This window comes from Triturus cristatus, chromosome 8, assembly GCF_964204655.1.
Source record: "Triturus cristatus chromosome 8, aTriCri1.1, whole genome shotgun sequence".
In the NCBI taxonomy this organism is placed as follows: domain Eukaryota; kingdom Metazoa; phylum Chordata; class Amphibia; order Caudata; family Salamandridae; genus Triturus; species Triturus cristatus.
In genome coordinates this window covers 205,632,826-205,650,354 of record NC_140591.1, presented here as the reverse complement: position 1 = coordinate 205,650,354, position 17,529 = coordinate 205,632,826, and positions in this window count along the sequence as shown.

The window sequence follows — 17,529 nt, the reverse complement described above, 5'->3', positions numbered from 1 at the left end:
TAGTCCGTTTACTCGCCAGTCGATAACCTACATGTGGGGCTGGACCCATACTGGCCTCGTTCACATTGCTCCCCCTAATCCAAGGCACTGGGTACCTGGGCCGCACACATCCAGATCACAAACCACAGTTCATGAGGCTTAGTTTGGAGGGGAGAACTCCCCTGATCCCTACCTGGCAGATTCAAACAGCAGCACTGGAGGATCAGGCCTTCCGCAGCTCCCTGGGAGCAGCATTGATTAAATACTTTGAGCACAATGTCGGCACTACGGGCTCTCCCCTGATGGAATGGGATGTTTAAAGTTGCGACTAGGGGACACTGCCTAGGCCTCACCTGGAGCATCCGCAAACAACTAGACACCTCTCTGGACGCTATTGAGAGGAAGCTTCTCCACTGGGAATCCTTATCTGTCAACCATACTGAGGCCAAAACACAATGGGATACTATGCAGACAGACCGGTTAGAGCTCCAGAAAAAGTTGCGATGTCATATCTAGCTGGCACATTCAGCACGCACCCATGCAACGTCTGATAAAGCAGGTAAACTACTTGCATATCTAATAAAACAGGAACACCCACACTGTCCCATACAATCAATCGGAGGCTAGCTAAGGCATATGAGATACACACAAGTGGACATTCATACGGCCATGACCAGGCACTACTCTATACTTTACACATCCAGCCCACATGGAGACTCCCAACAAATAGGCGCTTCCCTGAAATTTGTTGAGTTGCCTACACTGCCCCTTGCCCAACACCTAGCGTTAGAATCCCCCATATCAGTCGATGAAGTCCAGGAAGCACTCTCGTCACTGGCTTCCGGGAAAACACCAGGACCATAAGACTCCCTGCTGAGTTTTTTAAGACTTACGCGGAAGTCCTCGTTCCACGTCTGTACACACTCTTTACCTCTGCAATAGACATCTCTGCCCTGCCACCTTCTTTATGCATGGTCAATGTGGTATCTTTGAAACCAGGCACGGATCCCAACTGCTTTGGGCGCCTACAGACCCCTAGCAATCTTGAACACAGACTATAATATACTGGCGAAGATTCTCGTTAACTGTCTTGTGCCTTGCATTCCCTCCTTGGTGCACTCGGACCAGGATGGGTTTGTCTGAAACACCTCTCTCAACCTCCACCGCTACTTCAGAGTGGCAGAATATGCCCCACTGAACTGGCCCCACTCAGGCTCCCTGGTGCTAGACCTGGAGAGAGCCTTCGATTCTCTCGAATGGGACTATTTATTTGCAGTGTTACCCAGGTTTGGAATAGGATCCTTCTTTCTTAGCATTGTCAAATTGCTGTATAAACACTCAACAGTTTGTGTGACAACTGTGCCCTATATATTGGACTCCATAAGCGTGGGTCGTGGGACCCAACAGGGCTGTTATTTTCTCCCCTCCTCTTCTCCTTAGCAGTAGAACCACTGGTTACATATATACGCCCACAAGTGGATGTAGGGATCAACCTGGGAGATGGCATGCACATTATTTTTTTGTATGCCAATGATATTCTGCTATATGTGAGAGATCTTCACGCCATCCCTCCATCTCTAAATTTAGCACTTTCGTTATTTGCCACTGCATCAGGGCTGCATATCAATGCGGTGAAGTCCATTCTCTTCCCCTTCTTCTTGGGCACCAGTGACCCGGAGCACTCTCTGGGCGGCGTCCTAGTGCCATGGTGTATTGGCACTTTACATTACTTGGGTGTCTGCATATATCGGAACAAAACTGACCTCTTCAATGGCAATATTGTCAGAGCCTCCATCGCTATTCGGTTGCATATAGCCTTCTGGGAAACTCTTCCAGTGTCCGTCTCTGGAAGAGTAGCCCGCACGAAAATGGTGGTCCTTCCGCGCCTTCTTTCCTACTTCTCTACTCTACCAGTCTATATCTCTCCTTCCTTCTTCTGTAAATTTGGAAAGATAATCAAACTTTATCTGGGGTCGTCTAGGCATAGGGTTTCCATTAAGAAGCTTTACCTACCAGCGGGACTGGGCGGACTCACTGTGCCCAACATCGAGCATTGTTACCTAGCTGCTCAGTTACAATGGATAGCCAGATGGCTAGCTTCCAGTCACTTATCAGACACAGCTACAGTACAACCTTCTACACCACACCACACCCAGCTCCACATGTTCCACCCCTGTGCAAAACACAAAAATATAGATTCCCTATTACTCTCCATAGCTTACAAATGCTACAGCAGAAGCCTATTTATCACCCACGACACCACACCATACGGCCCAACTATCCCCCTACTTGGGACACCTAGGGGACGTTCACCTACCATGGCAGTGGAGCTATGCAATTGGGACACAGCGAGTATCCATGACATAGGGGACCTATTTTGTGACGGTACCCTCATCCCATGCACTGAGCTCATCTTGGAGGAGGGCCTTCACCCAGGAAGCTTCTCGCTACACCGTGTGCTCATAGCTACACTCTCATCCAGGTGGCTGAATAGTTGCATGAGTGTTTGGGTGTGTGAGTGTGCGTGAATGGCTGTGTGGTTCTGTGAGTGGGTGTGTGAATGGTTTTGTGGGTGTTTGAGTTGGGGTGTGAGTGGCTGTACAGGTGTGAGAGTGGGTGTGTGAGTGGTTGCACTGTGTATGTAAGCGTGAGAGTGGCTGTGTGGGTTTTGTGAGTGGCTCTCTGAGTGGGTGTGTGAGTGGTATTCTCGGTCTCTGAGTGGCTGTTTGGATGCACGATTGGTTGTGTGAGTGGGTGAATCGTGTACTTTTTCTAATTGGGAGCTGGATCCACAGATCCATCGCAGATTCACACGGGGGTCGCATTGAGCACCACGGTGGATCCTCGCGCAGACCCCTTCATCAGTCCCACTGGGTCAGGGTACCTCTATCCTATTTACAATTTGTTCCCCCCTAGGAACCATGTCCCAATTGAAAAAATAGCTGTCACAACTGTTCTCTCAGATTGAGGCCCGACAATCATGATATTACTGTTGGTGCATGGATCCACGTCGCTAGATGTACATAAATCCATTTTCTTTAAAAACTCCAAAACTACTGAACAGATTTACACCAAATTACAAAAAGCACTCTTTCGGGACCAGGATCTAGCTTTCTGCCAAATTTGGCGTAATTCCATTCAGCGGTTCGGGCTGCAGTCGTGTCTAAAATCATTTTTGCTTCATTTCAAGAATTTCCCATTTTACGTTGTACATTCATTGTTATTATACTTCTTTACCTGTTTGTAGCCGTCTGGTGAGCTATTTATCCTTTCCTGCTCCATTTCCTCCTTTTTCATTTCATACACATTGTTAATAATTTAATGTTTGATTTCTTTTACCCTTGGTGGGTGTATCCTGAGATAGTTTTACTTTCTCTTTTTTTAATACATTGTTTGCTTGAACATATTCTTGGATTTGTACTTGTTTCTTTGAGTTCCATTACTCCTGTTGCGCATATGACTTTTGATTTAGTTCCACATTCATTTTGTTCCTTTTTATGTATTTGGGAATACCGGATGACCTGATGTATTGCAATTCTATATAATATAGCATTTTTTTGTTTTTGAAATCTTTTTGCTTCATTAGAGATGTACGTATAATTTTTCATCCTGATTTATTCCTTTTGGCGTTAAAGTCCAAAATAACAGGATACATCCTGATTCTTTTTCTTGCAGAATTTTCTTTCCGTCTCCACCTCATCAATTGCATAGAGCCTTAGTTGTTCCCAATCACTTTGACATTCCTTTTCCATGTGTTTAGCTACAGCATTGGCTCTGTTTTTGTTGGTTGTTGCTCTAAAATGTTCCGAGATTCATTTTATTATTTTCACAGATTGTCCATATGAATTAAAATATGTTGAAAGTACATTCGATCACATATATTACAAATTTACCTTTGAAAGTGATATGTTGTGTAATGCTCCATTTCTGTTCACTGGCTGCAACGAATTCTTGCAAATGTATCACAATTTTGCAAGCTTTGCATTGTTTGCACTTCCAGACACTAGGGTGTCTTATCCAAATTTCTCTTTTTTTTTTTTTTTTGGGGGGACAAAAAGGGTTGTGTACCAATTTGTCCTTTTAGATTACATGCTTTTCTAAATGTGATTCAGGTGTGACTCACTATTGTATTCGTAATTTCAGGATCTAGTTTATTTTTTTGTAGTTTATTTACTTCTGCTGATAAAGTGGTTATCAATCTGATTTATACAAATTCTGGTTGTTTTTCTTTCTCTTGTAATATTTGTATTTTGTTCTTTGTTTTTGCTTTTTGGAGACCAGATTGTTGACCCGCTTCCATGTTTGAAATCGCTTCCTTGTTTCTAAGCAATGTTTCGCCAATTCTTCTTATTGTGAGCAACTTCTTTTAATTCATTGAAATTCCCCATATGAGATGCTCCAGTTTAAACATGGGTGATGAAAGCTATCTGCGTGTAGGACTGAGATGGTGGCTGTCACATTCCTACGTAATGTTGTATGAATCATGTTATCACATATGTAAATTTCTGTGTTTAAGAATGTTACTCTTGAATCACGTATTTCATATGTGAATTTTAACTTTGCCACATTGTCATTTAGGATGATGTAATACTACTCAAATTCCTCCACAATGCCATCCCAGATGAGAAACAGGTCATCTGTAAAGCGTAACCACATTATGGCTTTTCCAACATATTCATTGTTTTCCGGGGTATATATATATCTATATAGGTTTAACTTACCTTTAATAAACTAACCTTACATGGTAAAGGCATGTGTGGTAATGGTGTATCCATGGTAAAGGCATGTGTATTAAAGGCATTGTGTGGTAAATTTTGCATGAAAAAGGCATGCGTTATAAATGCATGTGTTGTATAGACATATAGCCCAGTGTAAGAGTTTATTATTGTAAGCCTTTAGCTTAAAATCTGGGACCTACTGGCTTATCAGGTGCTTTTTGTGGTGTTGTTTACATTTGTCAGAACAAAAAGCTGCAAGGATGTGGCCACTTAAATATGTCAATAAAAAAAGAAACTCGGGGGAGGAGCCTAGCGCTTGACCGAGATGGCCGCGTGAGCTTAGAGCTCCCGAGACCCTCGCGCCCTCCGTCGACTATCCTGTCTCTAATCCTGTCTGCATGCATGGCATCGTGTAGATGATTGGTCAGGGAGGCGATTGATGCTACCCGCGGTCGGATAGTCCACCGGGAACCGGACTTACGCCTGGCGGAAGATTGCGGCCTGTCTCCCGGGGAAGCCAGGGGCTAGAGTTGGCTGGATGCCCGACTCCTAGTTGAACAACAACGGCCAGGCGAGGAGTGAACTGTCGGACGGAGGTCCCCGCACTTTCACTTTCGATTTCGCTCCCTTTGTCAGCCCTGCTACTGGAGAGCTCTGGATGGCTTTATTACCTCGGGGACGCTCTGCAGGCTACTCTGGCGGTCCACGGTAGAACTGATCACTCCTTATTCCTCTCCTTGAGAGGGACCCGTCTTAACTGAACCGACCTGCTTGGAGTCAACCATGTCGGACAAAGCAGAAGGGGATCGGCAGAAGCCTAAGTCTACCAGGCGGGTAACCTACACCCAAGTCAACAGCATGGACCGATATGCTCTGCAAAAGGGATCACCGAGTGGATCGAGCCAGGTGCCGGATGCCCAGAAGGAGGACTCGCCTGTGGCCCCGGAGCTCTCCCTGCAGGATGTCATGGGCGCGCTCGAAGGGATGCAGACTTCGATTGGGAGACAGTTTGAGGCCCAGGCGCATAAGGTGGATGCCATTTTGGTGGATGTCAACCTGATCCGTGCGGACTTGGGCAAAACGAATGAACGGGTTAAGAACTTGGACCTCAAGACCACGGGCCTCACTGATGATGTTGCGGAACTGCAGACCGAGGTTCGTAAGCTGAGGACCGAGAGTGATCTCGTCGCCCGCCGGCTGGAGGACTTTGAGAGCCGGGCCAGGCGCAACAATGTGCGCGTTATCGGGGTCCCGGAGTCCTCGGATGAGGCTTCGGTTGACCTGCTTGTTGAAGACTTGGTCCTCAATCATCTGAAGCCCAAGGGCCTTGGGAAGTTCTTTGCGGTGGAAAGGGCCCATAGAGTGCCGGGCGGGAGGCCTAAGGCGGGTGCCCCGCCGAGGCCGATCGTGGCCCGGCTCTTTCACTTTCGAGATCGGGACGCTATTCTGCAAGCATCGAGGGTGACGGGCCCGGTCCCCTTCCAGAACGCGTCGGTGAATTTCTATCCGGACTTCACCCAGCAGGTGCAGAGGCAGAGACAGGGCTTCCTAGGGGTGAAGCGGCGGCTCCGGGAAAGAGACCTGAAGTATGCCATGCTCTTCCCTGCCAGACTGCGGGTGGTGCACGACGATCGGACATTCTTTTTTGACTCTCCTGTTATGGCCGACGAATGGCTGGACGCTTTGCCCCGGCGACGGACGGGGGACGACACAGCCGAGGATGGAGACAGTGGCCGGGATGGGCAGGGCTGACATCTCGGAGCCGGCCTGACTTGATTTGACTATACTTGAAGACTTGCATAGAGTGCAGTAACTGTGGAGGGTTGCGGGAGGACGAGGGTTGCTCTTTTCCTCCCTTAGGGTACTTTTTGTAGACTTTTTGTTTTTGTAGGGCGACAGGCACACTGCAAGTTGGGGGGGCTTTGTAAGCTGCAGCAGGGGTGCAGGGTGGGGGGAGTTTTAGGGATTTTGGGGTTGTTGTTGGGGGGTTTATTTCTGCAAGGCATGATGCTTATATCCAGGGCTGTTCCATGGTGGCTCCTCGGGTGTGGGGTGGGCCTCTTTCCGTTTGAGGATGGGGGGTAGGGGCTTAAGTGTTATAAGCTGGAATGTTAATGGGTTGGGGGATCGCATTAAGCGGGGGATTGTTTTGCAATTTTTGAAACGGTCAATGCCGGATGTTGCCCTGCTGCAGGAGACGCATCTTATAGGAAATACGTGCTATGCCCTGAATAGGAAGGGGTATAAATTCATTGCACATTCAGGATTCTCATCTGGGTCCAGGGGTGTGGGCATCCTAGTTAGAGCTTCGTTGCCATTTGAGGTGGACTCCACCATTGTTGATGATAGGGGGAGGTTTGTGGCGGTGGCGGGGCGGTGGGAAGGACGGACTGTGGTTTTAGTTTCGGTTTATGTCCCGCCGGCCCTGCAGGCCTCCACTTTTGCAGATCTGGGTAGGGCCCTGCTGGATCTCCCGGGGGGAATGCTTGTGGTGGGAGGGGATTTCAACGCTGTTTGCTCCGGCCTGCTGGATAGATACCCGCCCAGAGATACAGGGGGGGCTCAGAAATGGCTTCCAGACTTCCTAGACACGCTTGGTCTGATAGACTGCTGGCGGCTCCGGCACCCCACACAGAGCCAATACACGTTCCACTCCGGGGCACATGGTAGCCTCTCCAGGATTGATTACCTGCTCACTCAGGCCGCGCATGCCTCGTTGGTATCCGAGGCGAGGCACATGGCGCGCGGTATATCTGACCACTCGCCAGTGTGGATCCGGCTGGATCTAGGTCGGGAGGGAGGAGGAAGGGTGGCCCCTATCAATCCTTGGTATTTCCGAGACCCCAAGATGCGCAGCGCCCTGGTAAAGAAGGTAGAAATTTTTTTCAAGGACAATCAGGGAACCGTTGACTCGGCAGTGTCGCTGTGGGAAGCTTTTAAGTCCGTGCTTCGGGGGGAAGCCCTCTCCCTAGTAGTGGCTGCCAAGAGGCGTAGAGATGGTGAGATTCTGCAGGTGGAGGAGGAGATCGCGGCTCTGGAGGGAGCGATGGAGGGGGAGGTTACAGAGTCCTCACTGCATGAGCTTTGTTTGAAGCAAACTGAGTATAAAGACCTGGTGACGAACGCCGCTAAGACCCTCAGTAGGGAACAGCAGGGCCGACTGTATGATGTTGGTGATAAGGCAGGGAAACTCCTGGCGTGGCTGGACAAAATAGAAAGGGTCAATAGAGTGGTGCCAGAGTTGACGGGAGAGAGGGGAGAGGCGATTGTGGAACCTGAGGGGATTGTAAAGAGCTTCTCGGACTATTTCTGTAAAGTTTATGCCTCTGCGTCGGATAGGCCAACCGAGGACTCGTGTGACCTCCTCCGTGATATCGAGTTGCCCTGCCTCTCTGCTATAGATAGGGACGATCTAGATGGTGACATAACGGTCGACGAGGTGGCGGGGGCTATCCGCGCGTTAAACTCGGGTAAGGCCTCGGGACCGAACGGCTTGCCGATCGACCTGTACAAGCTGTTCCCGGATAGGGTCGCCCCTCACCTGCGCGCCATGTTTTTGGAGGCGCGGGGGGGTGGGGCCCTCCCGTTGGATCAGCGACTGGCGTCGATTGTGGTCATACACAAAGAGGGTAGACCCCGCGATAAGTGCGCCTCATATCGGCCTATTTCACTTCTTAACGCGGAGCCGAAAATTCTGGCTAAACTCCTGGCGACCCGTTTGATTAGGGTACTTGGCGACTTAGTCCACCCGGATCAATCCGGCTTCATCCCGCACCGAAACACAGCGCTGAATCTTAGGCGTCTTCATGGCGTAATCGCCAGGGCGGGCACGTTGCGTGAACCGGCTATTGTGGCGTCTCTTGATGCCACGATGGCCTTTGACACGGTGGAGTGGGCATACTTGTGGGCCGTGCTGGCCAAGTTCGGTTTTGGCAGCGGTTTTGTGAGCTGGGTGAGGTTGCTGTACGAGGGGCCGCTAGCTAGTGTTGTGGTGAATGGTCGGGCGTCGACTCCGTTTCAGCTTGGAAGGGGTACTCGGCAGGGTTGCCCCCTGTCGCCTCTGTTGTTCGACCTCGCCCTTGAGCCGCTGGCTGCGTGGATACGTTGGCACCCGGATATACGGGGCCTTCGGTGGTCGCCTGAACACGAGGACCGTATTTCGCTCTATGCCGATGATATCCTGTTGTATCTTGCCTCACCCAAGAAGTCACTTATAGTGGTCTGTGACGTACTCACATCTTTTGGTAGGAACTCGGGTCTCGTCATCAATTGGAGCAAATCGTACTTGTATGTTCTTAGTGGCGAGGTTCCACCGATCCCTAGAACATGTTCGATACAGATCGCCCAGCAGGGTTTCGTGTACTTGGGGATTTTTATCTCCATGGACTCGGCTGTGCGCTATGAGAAGAATCTGCTCCCCCCCCCCTGGCACGCCTGAGGCGCGATGTTGAAGGTTGGCGGAGGCTGCCGCTCTCCCTCGTTGGGCGTGCGGCCCTGTTCAAAATGATGTCTCTCCCCCGCTTTCTCTACGCCTTACAGAATACCTTGGATTGGGTGCCGGCCAAATACTTTCGGGAGGTCGAGGGCCTCCAACGGACGTTGCTGTGGGATGGGCGGCCGCAAATTGCTATTGCAAAGCTGACGCTTCCATGGTACGACGGGGGCATTGCGCTCCCAGATATCCGTCGGTACTATTGGGCCACACAGCTGAGCGCGATCAATCATGGGCTTTATGGCCCTGCTCTCAGCCCTGGGTATGCCATGGACAGGTGGTTGCTGCGTGGTGGTAACTATTACAGGGCGTTGTACTCGCGATCCCTAGACTCGTCCCTCACGGGGCCCACCGCCGTGGCAGTGCGGGTGTGGAAGATGGCAACTGACTCGCTGGGCTGGAAGGATAAGCTCACCCTCGCTACCCCGTTGTTTGAATCGGATAGATTGGGAAGGCTTTGGCATTCAAAAGGCTTTGATAAGTGGGACCTGATTGGCATCTCCAGGGTGGGTGATGTGCTGCATAAGGGGAAGGTGAAGTCCTTTGAGGAGTTGCAGACTGAGTATGAGATGGGGCCCTCCGAGTATTTCAGATATATTCAGATGCGCCACGCCCTCCGATCAGTCCTCGTGGAGGGTGAGAAGGTGCCTGAGTCCTCTCCCTTGGAGAACCGGGTCCTTGATGGCCATATGCCCGAGAGCACGATCTCGCTCATATATAAGAAACTTATAAACGTCCGGGCGGACATGCTTCTGGGGCTGAGGGACCAGTGGACTAGGGATGGCCTCGAGTTAGATGATGAGGATTGGCAGTCAGCTGTTTCTTCCCCTAAGGAGGTCGCGATCCCGTCGCGCCTGAGGCTGATGCAGCTTAAAATACTGCACCGAGTGTATGTGACGGGGCCAAGGCTGGTCCACATGGGGTTCTCGGAGTACGGCCTGTGCAGGAGGGGGTGTGGTATGGTGGGTACTTTCCTGCACATCATTTGGGAGTGTGGTGTCATTGTGGAATTCTGGAGGGGAGTCCATGCAGTAATGGGGGAGGTGACAGGCATTGCTCTGCAGCCGGAGGCGCGGTGCTGCCTCCTGAATATCTGGGGGCCCACTGACCTCGATGAGGCGCGGACCCAATGGGTGACACTGGGTAACATGGTCGCTAAGAGGGATATCGCGCGATTGTGGGGCTCCTCGGGGCCCCCCACACTGACTGCGTGGAAAGAGAACATGGACTGGAGCATGTTTAGGGAGAAGACAGTCTACTGCTCTAGAGGCCGCCCCCGGAAGTGGCACGCCATCTGGGGGCGGTGGAATCAATACAGGGGGGGAATATGTCTTGCCCCTGATCTGGAACCGCCCGAGGAACAGCTTTCCCCCTGACCTTCTTTCCAGCACAGTCTGGTTTGTGAACTATTTGGGCCTCTGCTGTCCCCCCTCTTCCTCCTTACACTATCTTGTAACTGGTAGATGAGTGGGGTCCGGCCTCCCCTGGGGGCTCTCACCATGGTTTTTTTTAGTGTTCTTGCCTTGCTGGGGTTTGCTGTGCTTTTTGTGTTTGTTTAAAATTGAACCTTTGCATTTCTCTTTGTACTTTACTGGGGACGCATCACTGTTTCTAATTATCGATGCTGCCGAACCTTCGGGTTGTCGGCTGAATAGCTGTGTCCTGATTTTTAAATAAAGGTTTTTCAAAAAAAAAAAAAAAAGAAACTCTAAGTGCGCAAATGCGTTTAAGTGGAGGGCTGGTAGCAGTCTGCTGCCTGGACTTCCCCAAAAATATTTCAAAAAGAATGGCGGAGGTGTGGGGCAATGGAGGAGTGGCTTGGGGTGAATGCAACGGGGTGTGGGCAGGTGACATAGTAAGAAACTAATAAACAACACGCCGGACCCCCTCCAGTCTCTCCGGGAGAAGTGGTCCAGGGATGGAATTGAGATGGATGATGAGGACTGGCAGGAGGCCGTATTTTCGCCTAGAGTTGTAGCAATACCGGCACGCCTCCGGCTAGTTCAGCTCAAAATCCTCCACAGGGTAAATGTGACTGGTCCCCCAATTGGTGCGAATGGGGAGACTGGATGAGGGGCACTGTAGGTGTGGATGTGGCCAAACAGGCACCTTCATGCATATTATCTGGGAATGTGCTAGTATTCAATCTTACTGGCGTAGCATGCATGATGTTATTAACGCTCTCCTCTCCACTCTGCTCACCCTGAATGCTCGTAGATGTTTGTTAAATATCTGGGAACCGAATGATTTGAATGACTGCCAGCTGCAATGGGCCTCTGTGGGGCTCATGCTTGCTAAAAGAAACATTGCTCAGCAGTGGGGGGCATCTCGGCCTCCGGACGTGGGCCAGTGGGAGAAGGACCTAGACTGGTCAATGTTCAGAGAAAAAACTGTATATAGCCCGCGGCTGCCCTAAGAAGTGGTCACGTGTGTGGGGCATGTGGAATTCATATCGTGGGGATGTGTGTCGGCCGCCTCTCTCTCCCATGGAGGAGGACTCGCCCTAGATGTTCCATATGACTTATATTCTTGCACTACTTGATATACCCTGTCGCCAACCTGTGAATCTCTTATTTCTCCTCTGTAATGTGATTGTTATGCTGATGCTGATTAATAAAAACTTTTACAAAAAAATATATATATATACCCTCAAGCCAGATTGTGGATGTGAACTACTTTTTTAAGTAGTTCATATACGTAATAGGCTGATGGACAACCCTCTAAGCCAGTGTTTAAAGTCAGTTGAACCAAAGTAGACAATGGCCGACAGGGAGGGAAGAAAGAGAGAGAGAAAGACCAAGAGGGAGAGCGTTTCTGTCAGTAACAAGGGCTCCCCAGACAACTAAGGCAATCTGTAGGCGAGACCTAAAAAAACAAGACGAAAGCAGCATCAGACAGCATCTAGTTGAATACGAATTCAAGTAAATATGGGCAAAATGAATGCAAAAGAAAAAGAAACACAATAAAAATATCTTTCCTCACTCCCGAACACGAAAGCTGCAGTACAAGCGGTGGTATAGGTCCGGCACCATCAGAGCATATTGGATAAGGGGTTGTGGGGGGGGGAGAATAAAAGTGATACACTGTGTACATTGTCTTGTGTTTTAAACTGTTGACAATGGACATACTCCAATTTAGAACGTTCAGAGCGTACTTCCTTTTGTTCACTTGCACCTTGTTTCCTTGGCACACAGTCTTTTTACGTTTTTTACTCTAAAGCTGGTAGTTCATTATTGTCACTGACACTAGTACAAGCAGGCACATGTTGACATTGCACAGATTATTCTGGCGATGGAACACTTTGTCCGACCTTTAGACAGGCTGACACTGCAAACTTACGTTTTTGATGTGGCTCTTATGTTTTGCACCTGCCAAGCAGTGCAAATATCAGTGCAAAATCACAGTAACTTCAGTGTGGTGTACGTAATACCAAAAGGGTGCAACATTTTACAGGTGCAAGATGCATAATCGGGCCGCTTGTGTTTCTAAGAAAATCATGCTGGAATGCGTCCTTTCACATTCCACATTATACCCAGGGCCTACTGGTTTAAAAAAAAAAAAAGGGTTTTAAAGTCACTTTCACGAGAGGGAGCCAGCAAGCTGGTGCAAACGGGACACAAACCACAAACTGACAGACATTTGTTTTGGGCCTAAACTCTAAAGGTTAACACTGAGAATAAAAACTATTCACTCAGGTATGCAGAAAGTTTAAGTGGCCCGGTTGCATGCGTGAGCTGCTTATACAGTACAGCTTTTTTCTTCTTTTTATTGTGGGATTATTTTATTAGTCATGTTAATTACTCCATTGTAAAATTGGGACTACATGTCCCATAATGCCAAGGAAAAAAACCTGGACTGGACAGGTTGCTCATTCAAAGATCTAGGGAATGTGGCAGTGGTGTGAGTGATTATACTGGGATTTAGAAACATTATATTGAACAACAAGAAAATACAGAACCACTGTAATTGGGCATCAGCAGCCAATCATGACTTTGCAACAGCTATCAGATAAACAAAGGACTCCATTCTATCGAGAACGCAATCTCTAGTCCTGGGCTTATATTTAACAACAGTGCATTCTGGAAGTTATAGTCCTCGCTCACCTCTACTGTGATCACAATTGTGTTTCAGAAAAAATACTAGTACTCTAACCTGGTGTCCCAAATGACATAGACTCATCTGGTAGCCCAATGTAAAGGTATTAACCATTTGTTTCTACAGTTGTATAGCATTCTCACCATAAATGTACTTCCTCTTCTGAGTAGTCGGATCCCTCCCTGTGCATTTTTACAGAATGACAAATTTCCCAAAAGCAAATCAGGGGTGAGTAATCCAACAGCACAGAGAAGACAACACGGGTAAGAGCTGTGGCTTATAATAATAATGAGATCATTTCCAAGTGTCTTTGCTTGTTTTTTGTTTAACACTAGACGCACCATCATTGTTTAAACCAATAGCCTGGTATACAGAGGTCCTGCTGTTTATTGCATGTCAAGAAACAATGTAGCTGTCGTTGTTTGCTTTGCTGGAATACATTGATAACATTTTTATATAAACCTTTGCGATACGTTTGATTCATTCCAAGACGTTGCTGCCAATATATGTATCTTTCTTTCGAAGCTGTACAGTGTATTTGTGAGTTTTAAATCTCAGTTTCTTCTTTCAAACCAAGGGCCTGATTTAGATCTTGGTGTTAATAGTTCCGCCGTCTCTTTTCCATTGGATTCCTCATCCATCTACTAGGCGGCCCGCCCGCTCTATTTAGGTGCGGGTCAATAGATGAAAGACCATCAGGGTATGTTCACCTGCGTCGACAAGGCCATGGGCAAAAGCAGCTGTCAGAGGGAATACAGCCACTTTGTCTGCCAGGACAATCACGATGTGGCTTCCCGCCGACGTAACTGTGGCGGGGAAACCTCCAAACCAGAGTTGGTGGACTGCAAGGGATAACAGGCAGAAACACACCTTTTCTCACTTTCACACTTCCTTTTCCACCATAGAGGCAATCGTCCAAGTCCTGCCTCTGCTGCTCGACCACGAAGCAAAGCAACCCTGTCGCGGCCAGAATTGACAGTAAGCTCCTTCAGTTACTGTTTGACCTGTCTGCTTTCATTTGCACTTGACTCGTGTATTTTTAAATCTCTCTTACAAGCAATAGCATGGCAATGTGCAATACATATGTGTGAAATGTTTACTTTTATGAAATTTAAAGAAACACACCTGTATGATTACATTGTATCTCAAAAGTTGGTGCACGCTGCCTTAAAAAAACACACTTACACAAACAAGCATTGGTAAATGCATTACGTTTCGCCTATGTGATTTAATAATAAGCTGTTTTTTTGTTGCAAGTTGTAGCTTGCTGAGTAGTTTAATATAAGTTACAGAAAGTCTGTTAAAGTGTTACGACTTGTTAATGTACAAAAAGGCAAAATATTGTGCTGTTACTAGTGGCATAGTGCGGGTAAGTAATAGCAACATTTTGAACAATGAAATGTAAGAGGGAAATAATAGAATTAATTGATGTAATAGCAATGTTTTGTGTTTATAGGAGTTCTGACAACTTTTGGGCCCGGTGACACTGCACTTGCTGTACCATTCAAATCAGACCCGAGTGCCTGCAAGATAACTGCATTTGTGACTGCCTGCTTGGTCTAAAATATAGAAATATTTGGTGTTTAGAGGAATTATGACAACTTATGACCCAGTGCTACTACACCTGCTGCACAGTTCAAATCATGACCCTATTGCCTGTAAGGCAACTGCACTTGTGAATGCCTGTTTAGTAAAAAACATATTGCTATATTTGGTGTTTAGAATCGTTTCTAGAGCGTTAGGCCCCAGTGTCACTGCACCTGCTGCACCATTGAAATCATGACCCAAGTGCCTGCAAGGGACCTGTACTTGTGACTGCCTGTTTAGTAATGAAATATTGCAATATTTGGTGTTTAGAAAGGTTCCTTTAGCTTTGGGCCCGGTGCCACTGCACCTGCTGCACCATTCAAATGATGACCCTAGTGCCTGCTAGATAATGGCACTTGTGACTGCGTGTTTAGTAGTAAAATGTAGCAATATTCTGCGTTTAATGGGGTACCTAGAGATTGTGGCCTCGGAGCTGCTGCACCATTCAAATCGAGTCCCTTTAACTACAAAATAACTGCAATTGTGTCTGCCTGTATAGTAATAAAATATAGAAATATTAGGTGTTAAGAGGAGTTCTGACAACTTTTGGGACCAGGGCCACTGCACCCGTTTCACAATTCCAATTGTGACCCTGTTACTTGCAAGGTAGCTACTGTTTTGACTGCCTGTTTAGTAGTAAAATATAGCAATTTTAGGTGTTTAGTGGGGTGTCTAGAGCTTTGATCCTGGTGTCACTGCACCTGCTGCACCATTAAATCATGACCCTGTTGTCTGCAAGGTAACTGCACTTGTGACTGCCTGTTTAGTTTTACAGTTTTGCAATATTATGGGTTTAGTGGGGTCTCTAGAGCTTTTGTCCCCAGTGCCACTGCACCTGCTGCACCATTCAAATCAAGTCCCTTTTAACTGCAAGGCAACTGCAATTGTTACTGCCTGTTTAGTAGTCAAACATACCAGTATTATGTGTTTGGAGGAGTATTAACTTTATATTTAATGTGCAATGCGTATTACAACATTTAGAATTTGATCATATTGACCAAATAGATTAAGTGGAAAAAATACATGTGATAATGCCTACAAGGTGCAAAGAAAGGTACTGAGGCGTGAATAGGAAATGCCACAAACGTTCTAAGACTAAAGTATCTGCTTTACACAACTAAGTATTACAAATCAAGCATCCCAGCATACTGTTAGAAGCTGCCTACCTTACCTGTGGAAAGAGATCTTATCTTGACAGTGTATGGGGCTTAAACGGTGTGAACAGCTTTCGTAGAAGTTTTGTAAATGCATGCAGCCAGGAGAAGTTAAGATAAAAAAGTTCCATACAAAAGCGAATGAACACAGTAATTTAGATTGGGAACTGCTAAGAGTTCCCTTTTAAGATATATTAAATACAAGAGATTTCACAAGCACAGCACAAGCGCTGTGCAGGCGAAACCTAAAAAGGACATCAATCTAAAAGTGACCCTACAGATGCGTTTGAAGAAATTGCGTAAATTGTCAAATTAAAAACATATGCATTACACATCATTGGGATAAGTGAAATGTAACATAATGTAGAAATTGCACTAGACAAGGTGGAACGTTTACTTTTTAAATACCTGTAAAATCAATGTCAGTCCCAAGCTTGAATCAGTTAACATAATCCATGTAACGTTTGTCCTTGTCTAGTGCAGTTCCTGTTTTTTATCAAATTAACATTGTCACATTCTTTTAAAGTGTAATGCATGTGTGTTTATTCCTATCAATTATCAAGTTGAAATAACCACTCCCGTATTAAAATTTGGAGAAAAAAAACTATTGATGCAAGTGTCCATTATCATGATGAATCCTTGCACCTAAATTCAAATGATCATCACATAAAAGTTTAACCAGTGAATGCACTTAACAAAGTGGACATTAAAATAATCTGTTGTATTTCCTACCATAACGGTAAATAAAAATATGTACTTCACATTTTAGTCGTAAACATTTCTAAGAATCCAATAATTCCAAATGAAAATGTCAGGACAAACTTATTGAAATGAAAATATTGGTTTATTCACCAAATGAGATACTTCTCTCATGATGGAACTTTAAGATAATAAACATGCAGATCAAACAAGTTCATTAGCTGCACTGTTGTGCTATAGCACCAACCTTACCTCCTAAGAAGCAGCCAATGGGAACCTTCTCAGGAAGGGGCTTCTATTGAGCACAGAGCAGGCACCTCAATGATCTTTCTTGGGAGTGGTGGGTTTGAGTTTGGGAGGTGTGGGGTGGGCTTGGGAGGGCTGGTAGGGGTTGGCTTAGGATGGCTGGGAGTGGTGAGTTTGGGAGGGTTGGGTTTGTGTTTGGGAGAGGTGGTTTTGTATTTGGAAGGGGCGAAATTCAGAGCAGAAATAAAAACAGAGCTAGGATAAAGAATAGGAGGTAATTGGAGGTAAAGTGAGCTGGAGTGGGTGATGAGTGTGTGTCTGTTGTGCAGTTGCATGTGGTTCTAGTATGTGTTTGTACAGTTGGGTGTGTTTCTTGGCAGGTGTATATTGGTTGGGTGAGTGTGTGCATTTTTGTTTGGTGGATGTTTTGCATGTAGGTATGTGTTTGGATGAGTGTGCTGTTGAGGTGCTTGGTGTGGTTGTGGTGCTTGTGGATGTGATTGTTCTTGTGGGTGTTTTGGTGTGTGTTCTTGTGGATGTGGTTGTTAGTGTTGTGGTG